At 31.4% G+C, this 17,199-nt stretch overlaps 1 long non-coding RNA gene across 1 annotated transcript in view; it reads left to right on the top strand.

Annotated features, from left to right (window-relative positions):
* The first annotated feature begins 10,012 nt into the window (after positions 1 to 10,012).
* LOC146996689 (uncharacterized) overlaps positions 10,013 to 17,199 on the top strand; it is a 34,197-nt gene continuing 27,010 nt past the window's right edge. Inside the window, exon 1 of the long non-coding RNA XR_015041583.1 lies at positions 10,013 to 11,341. This is a non-coding gene — a long non-coding RNA (uncharacterized LOC146996689). The remainder of the gene's footprint in view (positions 11,342 to 17,199) is intronic.

Raw genomic sequence — 17,199 nt, forward strand, 5'->3', positions numbered from 1 at the left:
ATTATTTTTACTGCTTATTTAAAATTATATACTTTATAGAAACAAGGATGGGTTTTGCAAAATACTGAAAAGAAAAATTATTTGAAATGAAAATGTGACTGAGATCATATTTCTTTTAAAGATTTTAGATAAAAGTATATTTTTATTTTTTCTCAGAAACTAATTCATTAATTGCAAAATCATTTCTTGAAGTTATTAAAAACACTAATAAATACAATAAAAAATGGGGGGGAGACATTGAAAATTGTAGGAGAAAAAAGACATTTTAATTGTAATTTTAATTGCGATGTTGATTTTATTTAAGAGAAGAAGATAAATATTTATGTGACTTTTACAGTATTTCTGCCGTTATTTAACATAAAATGGTATAAATAAAAAAGCAAGAAAATAACCAAAAAATTAAGATGGTATGTCAAGTGATAAAATATTTTTATAATTTCATGTGCTACTTTTTTAGAATTTTAAAAAGCTAGTTCTAGAGTTTCCAGTTTTGAAAATCTTATAAACCACGTCTTTACTAAACTTTACAAATCTTTATGTGTTATTCCATAGAATGCGAATGGATTATCCAGTAAGATAAATAAACTTCAAAAGTTCATAAATGACTACTCTTCCGATGTCAAGTTTCTATAAGAGCACAAGCTTAGTCCAGATATCCCCGTCTTTGTACCTAATTATTCTGCCTACAGAACCAACAGACTTAAGAATTCTAGTAAATACAGAGGAAGTTGAGCTACATACAGAGGAGGCTGAGCTGCATTCTCCATTTCGCTGTAACAATTCCACAGATTTCAACCGTTGAGGCCTCGGCTGTTTTACTCACTACAAACACGTCTATAAAATGTACATTTGTCTCTACCTATATCCCTCCAAGTAGTAACATTTCTGATATCACTACTGATTTCGAAACACTAATTTCACTTAACAATCATGCCACCATAAATGACGACTTAAATGCGAGACATCTCGCGTGGAACTTCTATAATTCTAACAACTCTAGATGTGCAATATCTGACTAAGCTTACTCATGTGTCTTAAGCAGTGCAGCTTCAGAAACCCCGACACGATGTAATACTGGGTTCAGTGCCATTCAAGATTTCTTCCTCCTGAATACCAGGATATCTCTGTTCTGGATGAACACTTTTCTGATCATAATCCGATTGGGATTATTATGGACATCAGCTGCTACATCACATCAGACAAAAGGAACATTGACACTGACTAGAGTAAATACACCAAAGCTCTCAACGACGTACACTACATGATGCCAACAATACACTCAGGGAGTAACATTGACTATTTGATCAGGGAATCAGGGCAGGCGTCAGAACCAGTGCAATCGCTTCTGGTAGCAGAATTTAAGGACGGCAAAGTTTTTAGAATTAAATGAAGCATTGAGTAACAAAATTTAGGAATGGCGAAATTTTTAGAATTTATTGCACGCACTGGCCAGCATAATTTAAGCAGGCATTTTTTTTTAATTTATGGAAATATCGGGCAGCAGAGTTTAAGATCTACAAAATGCCTTCAAAGTCTCTTGATCTTGCTCATGCACAACTCCACTGCACTAACTATTTACAATTGTTCTCCGCGGATGATAAGTCCATATTGAAAGCTATCCCTAATTGCAAGTTATTCCGCAATAGAATTCCGCCCTTTGGAAGCCCTCAAAAGATACACTACACTGAAACTGAGAAAGCGAACCTTTTGGATCAGCATTTACAAGATTTTGCCATCCCTTTTTAAAGTTCTTGGTTACATTAATTATTGTAGATTTCTCACTGCTTCTATTTGGTTCAAATTTCTTTTATTTTATTTATTTCAACTTCTAGTTTACTGGAAAAATATGTTTTTTATGTCTCTGCAATTGAATATTTTGTAAATAGCAAATTTTTCATGATTTTCACATGCACGTCTCAACAGCCAATCAGAAGACCTCTACTAAGAGATATCTTCAACTGCTTCCGCTGGACTCCCTGCGTAATTTTACTTTGTAAATACGTTTTTTATTTTTGTATATAGTCTTTCTAATTGTGAGAAAAATTCACTTTGATGTGTTTATGCACTGAATATTTGTAAAAATGCACACTGTTCCTGAAACTTGGACCAGCATCTCTCTAGCCTACCAGACGCCGCTATAACCTCACGTGACAAAGTAGTCACGCCCTCTTTCACTTTGCATCTTGTCTTCCGGACACACTCATGCATTTGCTGTACTGCAGTGTACTTTCTAATTCATGACAGCCGGTATACAGCTTGTTATCTGCACGCTACACACGGCAATAGTGGGAAAAGGAGAGGAAAATGACTTAGAATAGATCACATCTCAAACAAAATGATCAAGCTTTCCCCACCCGTCGAAATGATTTTTAAACTCACAAAGATCTTCAATCTGATCCTTCGTTGGGAACATTTTCCTAAGAAATAGAAAATGGCTAACATAACGCCAGTTCTCAAACCTGATAAGCCAGCTTCTGCCTCTCAGTTATACACACCCATTAAGTTTGCTACCTAGCAACAGCAAAAGCATAGAAGCCATAATCCTTATCAGATTCACAAGCATGTAGACTCTAACCACATCATCATTCCATCTCAGTTTGGTTTTCGGAAGTAACCATCAAAGTCAAATCAGTTATATACGAAGAGTTGTGAAAATGATTTCTGAAGGGATCAAGTCACAAACGGCCTTTTTCTTGATGTAGCCCCAGCTTTTGACGGCATCTGGTTTGACATACTCATATATAAAATACACAGCTTCCCAGATTCCACAACGACAATGAAATCCTGCCTGACAAGCACACACTTTGTCGTTGACATCTCTGCAGCATATTCAGACAAATCCCAGACGACTTATGCAACTAACTAAAAGTTATTTTGCAGCAATCTCTTTCGAAATTTTAAAGTTTTACCTATTTTTTTTTTTCGATAAGGTTTAGGGCCTAATAGCCGAAGCACCCTGGTGTCCAACACCATTACACAGTCAAGGGTTCAACGGAAGCTAACTACTCCGCGTTTTCTAGTTTTCCCTGCGCCTGAAATTGGTACTTTACAATATTTATCGTGGGAGAAGAAGTATTTGCTTAATAGCCGAGTTCTCCTTGAGCATTTTAGTTAACCGAGTTCCCCTTAAGTTTTTAGACCAAAGGGACGTTAGACGTAAAGGGCTTTTAGTCTCAAAACGGCATTTTGCTTCTGCGTTGATTCTCAAACTGTTGCTACCAATTGTTATCGCTATGCATTATATTTAAAAAAACTAAATAATGAAAAATCTGCATGAATATTTCTTGCGTTGTGAAAAAGCAACGGTACCTAAAGCCATAAAATTTTGAATAATGTAATCCTCCAACCGAACATGGGCACTTAAAAGACGGAATTTTGAATTTCGAATTTGTTTTATTTACTTGCCTAATTTTGTAAACTTTTAACGTATTTAGGATTAACAGACTCATATTTTTGATTAACAGTTGCCATTCGGAAACACCTAAGATATTATTCTTTCATATTTAATCTGTGTGCTACTGATAAATCAACTAAAATATTTAAAAGTAACCGATGCAAATTTTTAAAATATTTTTTAAACTTTTTAATGTGATTTATTTAAATGAAAATGCATTTAAATCATGATATGTCTAACTACAAACATTAAATATTTATATAATTTTGTTTCTTTTTAATCTGATTGATTTAAATAAAAATTCATTTAATTCATGGTATAATTAATTAGAGACATTAAATATTTTTATGTAATTACAATTTTTTTTTTCACCTTTTAAATATACAGAAGATTTATAACGTTCCCATGTTAGTATAAACTCACATTCATCAAGTATAGTATTAAATACTTCTGTAATCTCTACAAATCATATATAATCTTTTCTTTTGTACAACTTTGTGTAGATTATGTGTGGCAACACAAGAAACGAAAATAGTCGTAGGATGATGTAAAAAAAAGAACGTCTTTAAAAAGTAAATAATAAATTGTTTGCTTTTATATATAGTAGTGTAAAGCTATTCTTAAACAGAAAAAAATAACCTTTATGACGTAGCAATCGCTTCATTACTTGGTGACCTAGCCGTGATTTGAACACTCAACTTTCTTCTGTATTTGCCATAATATTTACCGTTGCTAACTCCGATCACTAAAACATGAATTTTTTGTTTTAAAAAGCATGCCTTTAAAAAGTGAATAATATACTATTTTCATTTAAACACATTAGTGTAAAGTTATTCTTAAACAGAAAAAAGTAACGTTTATGATGTTAACAACGGCTAAATTATTTGGAAACCGGAGTTAGCAAAGGTAAATATTATGGCAAATACAAAGACAGAAAATCGTCAAATGATGCTAAGTCTTCGGAAAGTATGAAGGTCAATACAAAAATTGTACCTTTTGGGATAGATAAACCAGAAATTTGTTTTTATCAGATAAAAGCACATAAATATGTAGATACTGTTTAGTATATAATAACTTATAAGACTGAAAACAAATATTCATTGGCAAAAGAGCATTTATTAAATATATTTAAAGAAAGTGAAAATAAACTAATCAAACGCCTTTTCATTGGCATTGAAATTGGCGGCATGAAACCCAGCCATCTATTACAAAAATTGAAATACTTGGCAACTAGTGATATTTCTGACATGGTATTAAAAACATTATGAATTGACAAATTGCCGCACCGTATCAAAGATATATTGGCGGTTAGTGATGAAGGTATTGATAAATTGGCTATTATGGCTGATAAGATTTTCGGCATGCATTTACAAACTGACTTATATGAAGCTCATTCAACTGAAGTAAGAATTCGAGCGCGTCGCTAAACACGACTTCACAATTACTGCAAAAAATATCTTCATTGTAACAGCGGATTTAAAAACTCCGTCTGCATCACCAACCAAATGAAAGAAGTCATCATGCAGAAAGAAAAACCATATCATCATCTAGAAGCAGACGTAGAAGTCGGAAGCGTTATAATCCGAATGGTGAATTATGTTATTACCACTTCACTTTCGGATCCAGATGCTTTCAGTAAAAATGTAAGCCGCCATATAACTGGGAGAACCAGGAAAACGTGCCTGCGCAGCAGAATTAGAATTAGCGGACGGTTCTGATGCAGAAGATTTAAAGATTTGCCGCGAATTCATTTATACACTTTTTTGTAATTGACAAAAAACTGGCATAAAATTGTTGGTTGACAGTGGTGCAGACGTAAACCTAATTCCAGCCACGTGTAATTACAAGGTAAGTAGCGATTTTAAACTTTATGCTGCTAATTGCACTGAAATCCCGTGTTTTAAACACAAAATTGTAAGTCTTGATTTGGGACTTCGCCGTAACTTTCAATGGCCGTTTATCATAGCCAAAGTCAATAAAGGCATTTTGGGCGCTGGATTTCCTTAACCGGTTTAATTTATTGATTGATATTAAAAACAAAAAGTTAATTGATGGTGTAACTAAACTCAGCATTATTTGTGAAATTGCATCGTCAGCCGATGAATCAAATGTAAGCACCTTAAACAAAAATAATAAATTTTCTAATATTTTGGTGCAATTTCTAGAAAGCACAAAACCTGAATTACTAATTTCTACGACATAACATACCTTGTAATTGCAAACCAATTTTTTCAAAAGCAAGACAATTAGATCCTAAGAGATTAGAAATAGCCAAACAAGAATTCAATTTTATGTTTGAAAATAATATTGTAAGACCACCGAAATTACCATGGACTTCATTTAGTCCAAAAGAGTCCACTCTGAGACCATGCGAAGATTATCGCCGTTTAAATGATGTCACAATACCAGATCATTATCCTTTATCCAGAATTGAACACTTCCACCCCATTTTAAAAGGCAAAAAGATATTTTCTAAACTAGATTTACTTAAAGCCCATTACGAAATCCCAATAGCAGAACCAGATTAAAAAAAAACAGCTATAATTTGCATTTGGACTTTCCGAATTTAATGTAATCCTTTTTGGCTTAAGAAATGCTCCTTCCATTTCTCAGGTTCATTAACGAAGTTTTCATTGGACTAGATTTTATATTTTCGTATTTAGATGACATTTTAATAGCGTTGGAAACTGAGAAACAACATAAGAAACATTTTCCGGAAGTATTTAATAGAATTCAACAAAATGGCCTACGCATCAGTCTATCGAAATCAGTGATGGGAATGAACAAATTAGAATTTTTGGGATATTTGATAACACCAAATCGCTCAAAACCTTTAAAAACCTTTTCCAGAAAAATACAAACCATAACAAGTTTTAAACTGCCTGAAACTATTCACGAACTTCGTAAATTTTTAGGAATGATTAGCTTTTATTGAAGATACTTAAAAGATACAGCTAATACCCAGCTTCCCTAAATGAATACTTGAAAGGTTTAACAAAAAAGAGCGAAGGAAAATTCCATGGATAGAAGAAGAAAAGAAGTCTTTTGAAAAATGCATTAAGCCAATGCTGCTGTTTTAACTTTCTCTAATCCAGATCTACCATTAGCTTTAAGTACAGACGCCTCTAATTTTGCAATTGGACCAGTTCTACAGCAATATGAAAACGGAGGTTGGAAGCGAATAGTATTTTACTGCAAAAAATTAAATGACCGCAAAGAGCTTATAGCACATGTGACCGGGAACTTTTAAGTATCTTTCTTTCCATCAAACAGTTTAAGCATGTGCTAGAAGGACAATAATTTACAATTTTCACAGATCGCAAGCCAATTATATTCGCATTTAAACAAAAAAAAAAAATGATAAACATTAGCTCGACATTTAAGACCTCTCCAGTATATTTCCCAGTTTTCGACAAATATTAAATACATGACTGAGAAAGATAATATTATTGCAAACTCGATGTCTAGAACTTAATTAGTTTCGGACATCGATTATGACAAATTGAGGATGAACAAGTCAATAATGAAGAACTAATAGGATTACTAAATAATAGCAAAAATTTAAATTTTAAACAATATACACTACCCTCTGGTAAAATAATCTGGTGTGATGTTTCAACTGCAAATATTCGACCGTTCATAACACAATTTTTTCGAAGTAATGTTTTCCACAAAATATATGACTTGAGCCAACCTGGCTTCAAATCATCAGTGAAACAAGTAGCATCAAGATTCATTCGGAAAAATATTTAAAAAGATGTTAAAGAATGGAGTAAAACTTGCATTAATTTCCAGAAAGTAAATTTATTCGCCACACATATTCCAAATTCAACTCATTTGAAGAACCTCATGAAAGATTTAGCATAATTCATATTGATATAATTGGACGATACTCACCATCAAATTGGAAACTATTGCTTAACATACATCGATCATTTTACTTGCTGGATGGAAATTATACCGATAGAAAATATTACTACAGAAACAATCACAAAAGCGTTTTATGCCAATCGGATTTCGCTTTGGTGTTCATTTCAATGTGATCACAGATAGAGGAAATAAGTTCAGATCAGAACTTTTCGGAAGTTTAGGTACTATCTGTGGAATTAAAATGCAAACAACAACTTCATACCAAACACAAAGGAACGGGAAAATTGAAAGACTACACAGAACATTAAAAGCAGCCATTAAAGTTCACAGCTGTCCAAATGGAGTGAAACTTTACCAACTATACTTCTTGGCAAACGAGCATCTCTACGTAATGATACCAACTAATCCATCGCAGAAATGGCTAATGGTACCATAATTCTTTCAAGAACCCAAAACCAAATTAGAACCATATATTTTCACCAGCGGACTCCGAAAACAAATGAAACAATTAAAAGTCAATGTAAAAGAAAACAGAAATTATTTTTCCATGTGAATTTAAATTCGTGTTTACGTGTATCTGTCAAAGTGAATCTTGTCAAAAAGGACTTAGCACCCCCTTATGAAAGGCCTTTTCTTATCATTGCCAGAAATAACAAATATTACGCAGTGAGAATTAAAGACATCAATTTTTCCGTCGATCGATTAAAACAAGCTTATTTGTTATTCTCCGGTGAGGATGATTCTCCAAAGCAAACAAATAAAGAAAAACCAAATATTTTATAAAGCGGAATTGAAAATGGAAAGATGGATAATTTAAAACAAATTGTAGTGGGAGAACAATTACTTTTCCAGCACGTTATCAAGATTACTATGTTGCTTTGAATGACCTTTCGCGAGTGGTTCCTTTCTCTTGTTGTTACACCACGTGACCATTGATCAAGGAAACGTAAAATCTTTTCAAAATCCGCAATTTAACCCTTCAAAACTGATTCTGGCTCTATTTCGATATCAAAATCATTATTAAATCAAATATCAATTAGTATTTTTACCTTTTTTCACTGTGGAAGGCAGTTTACTATTTGTTTATTTTTAACAATTTGACACTAAAATCACTTCATTGCGGAACCCTTTTTTGGTGATAATAATTAATCTTTGAGGATGTGGGGATCAAAGAAAGGTTCAATTATAAGGCGCGTAGGCTTAATGCCTTTATCCCCACATCATCAAAGATTAAATAATTATCATCAAAAGGAAGGTTAGGCAAAAGGGTAAAATTTAATGTTGAAATAACAAAAGGTAAACTGCCTTCCACAGTGGAAAAAAAATGGTAAGAACACTGAAGAACTTAATTAATTTAGTAATTTTGAGATCGAATAAGGGGCCAGAATCAATATTGAAGGGTTACATCATGAATTTTGAAAAGATTCGATATTTCCTTGATCAATGATCTTGTGGTGTTAACAACACGAGAAAAGAAGCACTCGCGAAAAGTCATTCACGTCGCAAGTGATTCGAGTCTACGAGGGGAGGGGCGGGGAACTCGTTAGGTGAGTTAGGTTTAAAGAGACATGGCCAGAACTGCCTCTGAGGAGAAACATGAGATAGATAAATTAGCTTTAAGTGTTATGATATAATAGTAGTAAATTAAAGGAATTCCCTTAAAGAGATTGAGTTTAAATAAAATATCTGGGCACAAGAACCCTTTTAGCAGAGAACAAAGAGGTGCTTACTCTTAAGTTACAACCGCTTATGGTTGAAAGAAATAATAATTGCTCGATTACGGGATTTGTCCCGTAATCGAGCAAGGAGAGTGATCCGGAGAGAAACTGAAAGAATAACAAATTCACTCAGGCCGGGGGGGGGGAGGTCAGTGAACGAGTTGAGTGATAACTTTGAGGCGTCTCGTCTCCATAGCAGCACCTCTTAGGAAATGGTAACGCATTATATGCGCTTTCCAGAGTGGCTCTGTGTCTTTTTCTTGATGACGCAATTCCTGGATGATAAATAGGAAATGAATGGAGACCGGGGTTATCGATCGAAGGAATCTTTTTGAAAAAGTTAACCGAAAGTCGCTGTATAAAGCGATTTAAGAGAAGAATTTTGGCTGCATTATGATGTCCCCGTTCGTAACAAACCAAAGAGCTTTGTAGATTTGCCGAAGCACAATATTTTGTAAAATTTGGATACGTTTCCTATTAGTAATTGCTTCTGCGTCCCACACGGGACTTGCGTAAGTCAGAATAGACCTTATGATTGATTTATAGAGCCAGGATAAAGGCATTAAGCCTATGAGCCTCGTAATTGAAAGCTTGCTTGATCCTTGATGTTGTAAAAAAGAGAACGTCTTTAAAAAGTGAATAATAAATTGTTTTCTTTTAAATATAGCAGTGTAAAGTTATTCTTAAGTAGAAAAAATAACGTTTATGATGTAGCAACGGCTACACTTCTCCATTCCATCTGAGACATCTCTGTTTATGAACCCTGCAGATAAACCATATTAAACTTTAAAAGAGCCCGTTTGGCGAATGTTAAAATCTGAATTATTTCATATTTTAATCTTTTCGTGGTTTATTTTATATTTATTTATTTATTTTTAATTGTCTTCAAAATGGACTATTAAATACCTTTTCCTTTCAGTTGAACAGCTATTCGATTTCATGCCGTCAGGCTGAAAGATTTATGATTAGGGTTGCAACATCAAAAAACATCTGTTTATATTATTTTGTGTTTATACCAATTTCTACTGTAGTGGAAATTACTGATTTGCGTTGTTTGAACCTTTTGTAAACCTCATGTTCGACGAAACTGTGAAGAACTATCCGCTAATGAAACTAAGAATTAAATTTCTATCGGATATTTATTTGGTTTAGGATTTTTAATTTCTTTTTAAATATAAAAATTAAACTCCAGAGTATTTTAGTATTGCCATTGTTCTTTTTTTTTTTTTTTTTTTTTTTTTTTTTGTGTGTGTGTGTGTGTGTGTGTGAATAGAAAATTACATTCTACTGTGTTCTAGTATCTGCACTGATTCTTTCTAAATTTTAAAATCCATTTATATATTATAATTATCAGTAACTTTATGTAACTGGAAACTTTTCATATTTGCAGTGCGTTTTCAAGTGCTTTCCTCTATGATAATCTCTCATTTAGTATTGATTGGATATGCTTTTTAATGATCAAAATCTTCAAGCTTTGTTGACTCATGGAACCTTTAGAATTACAAAGTTTTTTTCGTGTAACCCCATCACACCCTTAGAAAAATTTTGAGGAACCCCCCATCCCACTCATCAAAAAATACATCTTTAATATTTATTATTCAATTTGTTATAGGTACTGGAAGCACTTCCGCAGAGAACCCGGTAAATGTAAACATCGCCAACTTTGACGATAATAGCTCAAACCTGGTAACCCATCGGATTTATCGTATTCGCTTGTTCGAAGTTTGCAACCATTCCTCTTGCGTTTATTTTGTTGAATTATCGCTGTCGTATTTTGCATTTGCAGATTTATATTATTCTTCTCTTATTTATTATTATTTTTTCTGAATTTTTTAACAACGAATAGATAGAAATATTTTCGTAGATAGATGCCGGTTCTCGGTTCGGGATGAAAGGAGGGGTGAATGCTAATTTGTAACATGGATGTTCACATTGTGTTCTTAATTATTAACAGCTCTAAGAACCATGAGGTTTCCAACATCTAAAATAATTTGTTTTCGTAGACCGCAAAAATGTGCATGTGCATTTTAAATAATTAAGTAATGCTTTTATTTATATTATTGGTTATTGTCATCTAAAATTATGAGAATAAATCAATTTTTATGGCGTAAAATTTTAACAAGATAATATATTGTTAATGCTTTTCTAACAATAATCTTTCAGAGGATGGCAGGTGTGACATAAATAGATGATTAAATTGAAATAAAAAAAATATTATTGATTATCTAAGATGACAGAATAGTTTGATGCATCACCGTGGTCATCAAAATTAGCAAACCACTGCTGGTGTAAGGAATATATTGTTTTCTGTGTTAACTGGAATTTATGAGAAATTATTTTCGTATATCACGTTTAACCGGTAAATTTCAGTATATTAATACTAATTTATATTTTTAAATGAATTTTTATTTCTGTTATAAATGCTTATATATTGTCTTATGCTTAATAATATATTCTTTTCTGTGCTAACTTGAATTTAATGCAAATTTATTTTTGTATATCACGTTTAACCGGTTAGTTTTACATCTACATGCTTATTATCTGTGAATTTTTACTACCGTATGCTTAATATATTGTTTTATCTGCTAACTTGAATTTATGTGCACTAAAAATCACGTTTTCAAAATATCACGCTTACGGCTCGGCTCATCGTCGATGAACCGCGACCTTGGCTAGTAAAAATGCAATGCCGCCAAAGGGTTCTCTGCGGATGAAAACCCTAGGTACTTTATGTAAAGCCAATTCAAGAAAGTTATTGTATTTTTTACTAAAAATGTTTTAACATAAAATTAATGCAATTTATTCATTAATATCATTACCTTGTGCTCCAGGTATCACGTAAGAGGTTATCACATATGGCTACAGTCCCTGCTAGATGGGACTTTCCTGAGAAACAAGATTCCAGTAGCACTGGTTTAAATGGTAGGATTCCTAGAAAAAAGAGCCCCACTGAAAGCGAAGTTCCGCCTACCTACGGAAATAATGTTGCAGCTACGCAGGATTTTTTCAAACCACACCGAAAATGTCTCGAGTCCCGGGCAGAGACAACCAATCAGACGAAAGTTCTGCTTCTCAAGGATCATGAGATATCAAATTTGAGCTATAATCGATTACTGTTTGGCATTCAAGTCTTTGTAGTAAATGAGAATGGTAACCTAGTTACGTGTGTTTCCCAGAATTGTGCGCGTTCTGAGAATTGTCCCTTTCGACGTCAAGTCCCGCGTAGGTGAAACATAATGTCATTGGGACCTTGCACTTGAATTATATTAGTTACTAGGTAGCGCTTGCATTTTTTTACACAAACTGTAAAAGTCTAGTTCTATATTGACATTATCCGTAATCGCATTTTGTAGCAATCTTGCTTTTAAGCAAGAAGAAAGGAGATGAGGACTTTGGCGAACGCCATTTCCTCCAGTCCATGAGAAGAATCGTCTAAGTGCCTGACGTGAAACTAACAGCCAATCAATCACATTTTGTATTCAAAATTAATTTGTTTCTGTATTTTGTTTTTGTTGTCACATACGTTAAGAAAGATTTTTCACTGATATGCATTATTCTGAATGGCATTAAAATGTATGTGAGGAATTTCTGAGTATTCTGTGTTAATCTGGAACAAAAAATTTAGAAGCTTCTTTTGCTTAAATTTAGATTTTAGCATTGAATTTGTTGATAAGTTCTCCCTTTTCCTTTATTGTCTGATTTATTCTAGTAATTGAATGATTTTTTTTTAATCCAGTGATACTTAGTTTTCTGTTATGGGAAATAATCTCGTATAGTTTTCTTCTATTAAAAATGATGGTCCATAATATAATTTTTCATTTAAACATAATTATTTTTTTTATTAGGAAACTGTTTAGTTTTGCCAAGCATTGCATGTCATTCTCTTTGACATATGTCATATTATTATTTTGACTCATAGAACGGTGAGGTTTTAGTGAAACACAGTTTCAAGACCATTGATCTAATATTATACCTCTAAGTGAAACTAAATAAGTTTGTTTTCTTTTAACATAAAAATTTAGAAATAAATTATTTGAATATGGTTTTTAGATGCTAGATTGAACATGTAAGATGGCAGGGTTTTTTTTACAGGTGTTTTAAAGGAAAGTCTTGTCCAAGGCAGCAATGCTGGTTTTTTAATATCTTTCAAAATGTAATTTCATGTTTTCTTTCCTTCTCTCATTTCTTCTTGGGTAAATTTTTGAATCTTGTAGAATGAACTAGATTTATATTTCATCAAAATATTTTTGTCTGTGTTTATGCATTATCATACTTTGAAATATATATATTTAATTTAGAGAAAATTAAGAAAAAAAAAAAGGTGTGATTGAAGCAGCTTTTTATACGAATACTAAACTAAATAATTGATGCATTGATAAATTTTGAAATGAAAATTTTATAACTGTTTTAAAATTATAACTGTTTTAAAATTTTTTTTAACTGTTTTAATTTTTTTTTATCTTACCAGAAAAACTTTCATTTCTGGTAAGATTAAAAAAAAAAAAAAAAAAAATTCTGGTAGAAAATAATGTAGCTAAAATTGTAGTATATTATCCTTGATTACCTTCTATGTATGTAATTGCTATCATAAAAATGGCATTGTTGTTTAACATTTTTTTCTTTTCTTTTCCTGATTTTAAACCTGAAATATCAATATCTACTTACAGAAGGAATCTGTTAATCAAAAATGCATGTGGTGAAAAGGCATATTAAAACTGCTTCCAGATGCTTGAAACTGTTTCGAAATATATGTTTATAGTTTTTAATACAACATAATTGAATTTTATGACACAAAGTTTGCTTATTGTTATTTTTAATGTTTATGTTTATGAATGTTTTAATACTTTCTCATTATTCATACACCTGGTTTCAACATGTAAAACTGCCATGTTTCTGGTACATCTTCTAGTATATGAGCACTAATTACCAACTCTTGCGTGCAAGTATGTATGTAAGTGACACAGATTTATATGCCTTGTATTTAACCATCATTTTGCTGAACAATATTAATTTGTATATTTGCTGAAGAGTATGCTAGAAATGTAAATATTGTCTACCGAGAATTTTTTTTTTCTTAATAGAAGGTTCTTTTTATTTATTATTTTTCAACAGCAGTACCAATTGCCTGTAAAGATAGTATCGCCAACATTTTTCATCAGTTTGCAAAGTTGCCGATAATTTGGCCTCTTTTTGTGGGAATACAGATGGTCAGAAAGTACCAATAATTTTCTTAAAAGCTTAAATAAATTTTTTGATCGTATTAATATTTTAATTCAAATTAAAAATATTAATTTTTAATTTAAATGTTCACAAATATTTCATGTAAGCTTACAATAATTTCATTTGTTATAGATTTTATGCAGAAATACCATCGATATAAGAACTGCTGAGCAAGACATGGCCTTAAGTATTTACTGTACACAGTTATTTCCAAATCAAACATGTTTTTTCCTAACAATAAAGAAAAAATATTATTGAAATTTAGAGACTTTAATCTGATTTCCTTTATTTTTCCGAGCAAAATCTTTAACAAAATTTTTTATCGCTATATTAGCTTTTCTATAATGATGAAATATTTTAAATGGTTATTGGAAGGATACCTTTTTTTTTTTAAATCAGTTGTAATATTTTTTTATATTAAGTGACTAGATTCCATTGTAGTTAACTCAGGATAAAACTATTTTGGCAGTTTAGGAGATTGTAATTTAAAGTATATGATTATTATTTTGAACAGTTAATATAACAGTGTTTATTCCATCAGAATTCCAGTTCTCAGCCAAAGTTGTCAGGCCTAAACAAACATTACACTATAAAGGTTTTTAACTAATACTCATTTACTTTATGTGTTTTCATCAGGAATTCCTAATTTACCTTTCTCTGTAGATTGACTTCTTTGCACAGTTTGGAAGTGTTACATGTTCGGGTCACCGCACATTTCAGATTATTAAAGTTTAGTTGTAATTTCAGATTTTTCCATGTTTTATTTATTGTTGAAATATGCATTTATTGCTTCATATATTATCAGTAAACAAAAGTTCAAGTATTAATGTTACAGATTTGAATTAAATGTGATTTCTCTGAGAATAATAAAAGTATTGATAAATTTCTTTATGTAATTTATTCTCAGTTAATTCTCTTCAATCTTTCTTGCAAATTTTCAAGAATATTTTCCCTGAAAGTGCCGCATTTCAAATCCTATACATAATTTTATTGCAACGTATATGATTCTAAGCACAAAATGCAGTTGGCATGAAAACCCTTTTCTTTTTTTTTTTTTTTCAAATATTTTAACTTACAGACCACTTGAGTTTCCTGAAATATATCTTAGAATGTGTGATTATTTGACTGCTGAACATATCTTTATTCTAATCACCCCAAAATATCTCTCTTTATTTAATCAATAAATCTATATCATATATTTAAAGAATCTATGACATGCAAAAGCGGTCCACTATACTAAAATTCAGTACATATTGTCTCTTTACTTTTATCAGTTCTAATCAATATCTTTTTAACATTGCTACATTTTAAATAAGATAAAGTCGACAAGAAAATATGTTAGTAACTTACTAACATATTTTCTTGTCGACTAGCCAAGTAGCGGGATTTTATGGCAATTATGGATGACCATTTCCTTTAGAATTTCACAGCAGCGATTGACAATCACTGCTGAAATTTCCGCAAGTAGTCGACAGGATAATATATAAGTACTACCATACTTTTCCCATAGGCCATTTTTGACAAACAAAAACCATCACCAAATAATTCACTTAAGCACTAATAATGGGTAAATGTGATATCACATTTCTGAGATCTTTGTTTTAGTTGTGTGTAATTGTTATCCTCAGGCAACTGGTTTACTTTTTATAAAGAAGGTTATAAATCAGTTACTATTCCTGTTGTTTTCCTCTTGCTTTAAAAAAAAAAAAAAAAAAAAAAAAAAATAAGATTAAAAATTTTGGTCTGTTTCCAACAGAACAGCAGGCAGTTGGAATATTTTCAAAATTATTGGACTTCTCATAGTAGTGTGAATACTCAAAATTGAAAAGTCCGGGGTTTGGCAAAATATTGCAATAAAAGCACTGCATAAGTGCATTGCATCATTTAGATTCATTTCATATCTAAGATAGCTTATGCTATGCCTACTTTACAAAAAATTACTATTTTATTGATGATATTTTAAATGCCATTAGGGAATTTCAGCAAGTGCAATGATTGACATAAATTTTAATGAATTTGTTTGTCAGATAATCTCAAACTTGAACTCTTATTTATTTAAGTTTTTGTATGTTATATGGGTAACTTGTATCTGTTGATTATCTAATTAAATAAAGAGCAATCTGTGATTATCTAACTAAATAAAGAATGTTCAATTCCTTCAAATTTCTGCTGAAATGATTGGCAGAATCTCTCCCAACTTCTACGGCTAATATGAAAATATGTGAGTACTAAAAATGATAAGGAGTGTTTAAAATTGTTTACTTTGTAGTGTATGTTAAGCTGTTTTTAAATCTTAAATGGAAGTTTTTTAAAGACAAGAAATAAGAAATTTTGATCTTCTTTGTTTAATTTTATGTTAAAGCTTCTTCTTCTTCTAATTTTATATTAAAGATCTGCTTTGTTTAATTTTATTACACCAAAACAGTGAAATTTAAAATGCCTTTCAAACTTTTACTAAGGATACCTTAATAGTAGTTAAGCTTTAAATTAGCTAAGTAATAAGTAATGATTAAAGATGAAGTATAAGAGGCATACAAAATTTGGTATTTTCATTATTAAATAATGTTTTTAATCTGATAACCGTGCTGGTTTGTAGTGCCAAGTTTTTGCAATTCTGTGACATTTGTTTAAGCAAAAACATATCATTGTAAACATAAGGAAAAAAATGTGTTTATATATTATAATGTTTAACCCTGTAACTTTTCAATTTTTTATCAAAATGGCTTCAAAAATTGTGTATATTTTTTATTACATATTTTACATTTATGTATATTTGAGAGTTAAAATGTTTAGAGTAGACTGAAGGGTATCCCTTGTATTATCGTGAAGTTGTTCCTTCATTTATGGCCAAGTTGTTGTTTCGCTTATCGCCAAATTGTTGTTTCATTTATGGTAACCTGTGTAGTTGAATGTTCTGTAAATATACTTTTACCTAGAATTGGGTGCTCATTTGACTTTTTAAGTGAAAATATATTGATGTGTACATGGACAAAGTGA

The sequence above is a fragment of the Stegodyphus dumicola genome, chromosome 6 (assembly GCF_044657685.1).
Source record: "Stegodyphus dumicola isolate Sdum_Otavi_A_Nest chromosome 6, ASM4465768v1".
Lineage (NCBI taxonomy): Eukaryota > Metazoa > Arthropoda > Arachnida > Araneae > Eresidae > Stegodyphus > Stegodyphus dumicola.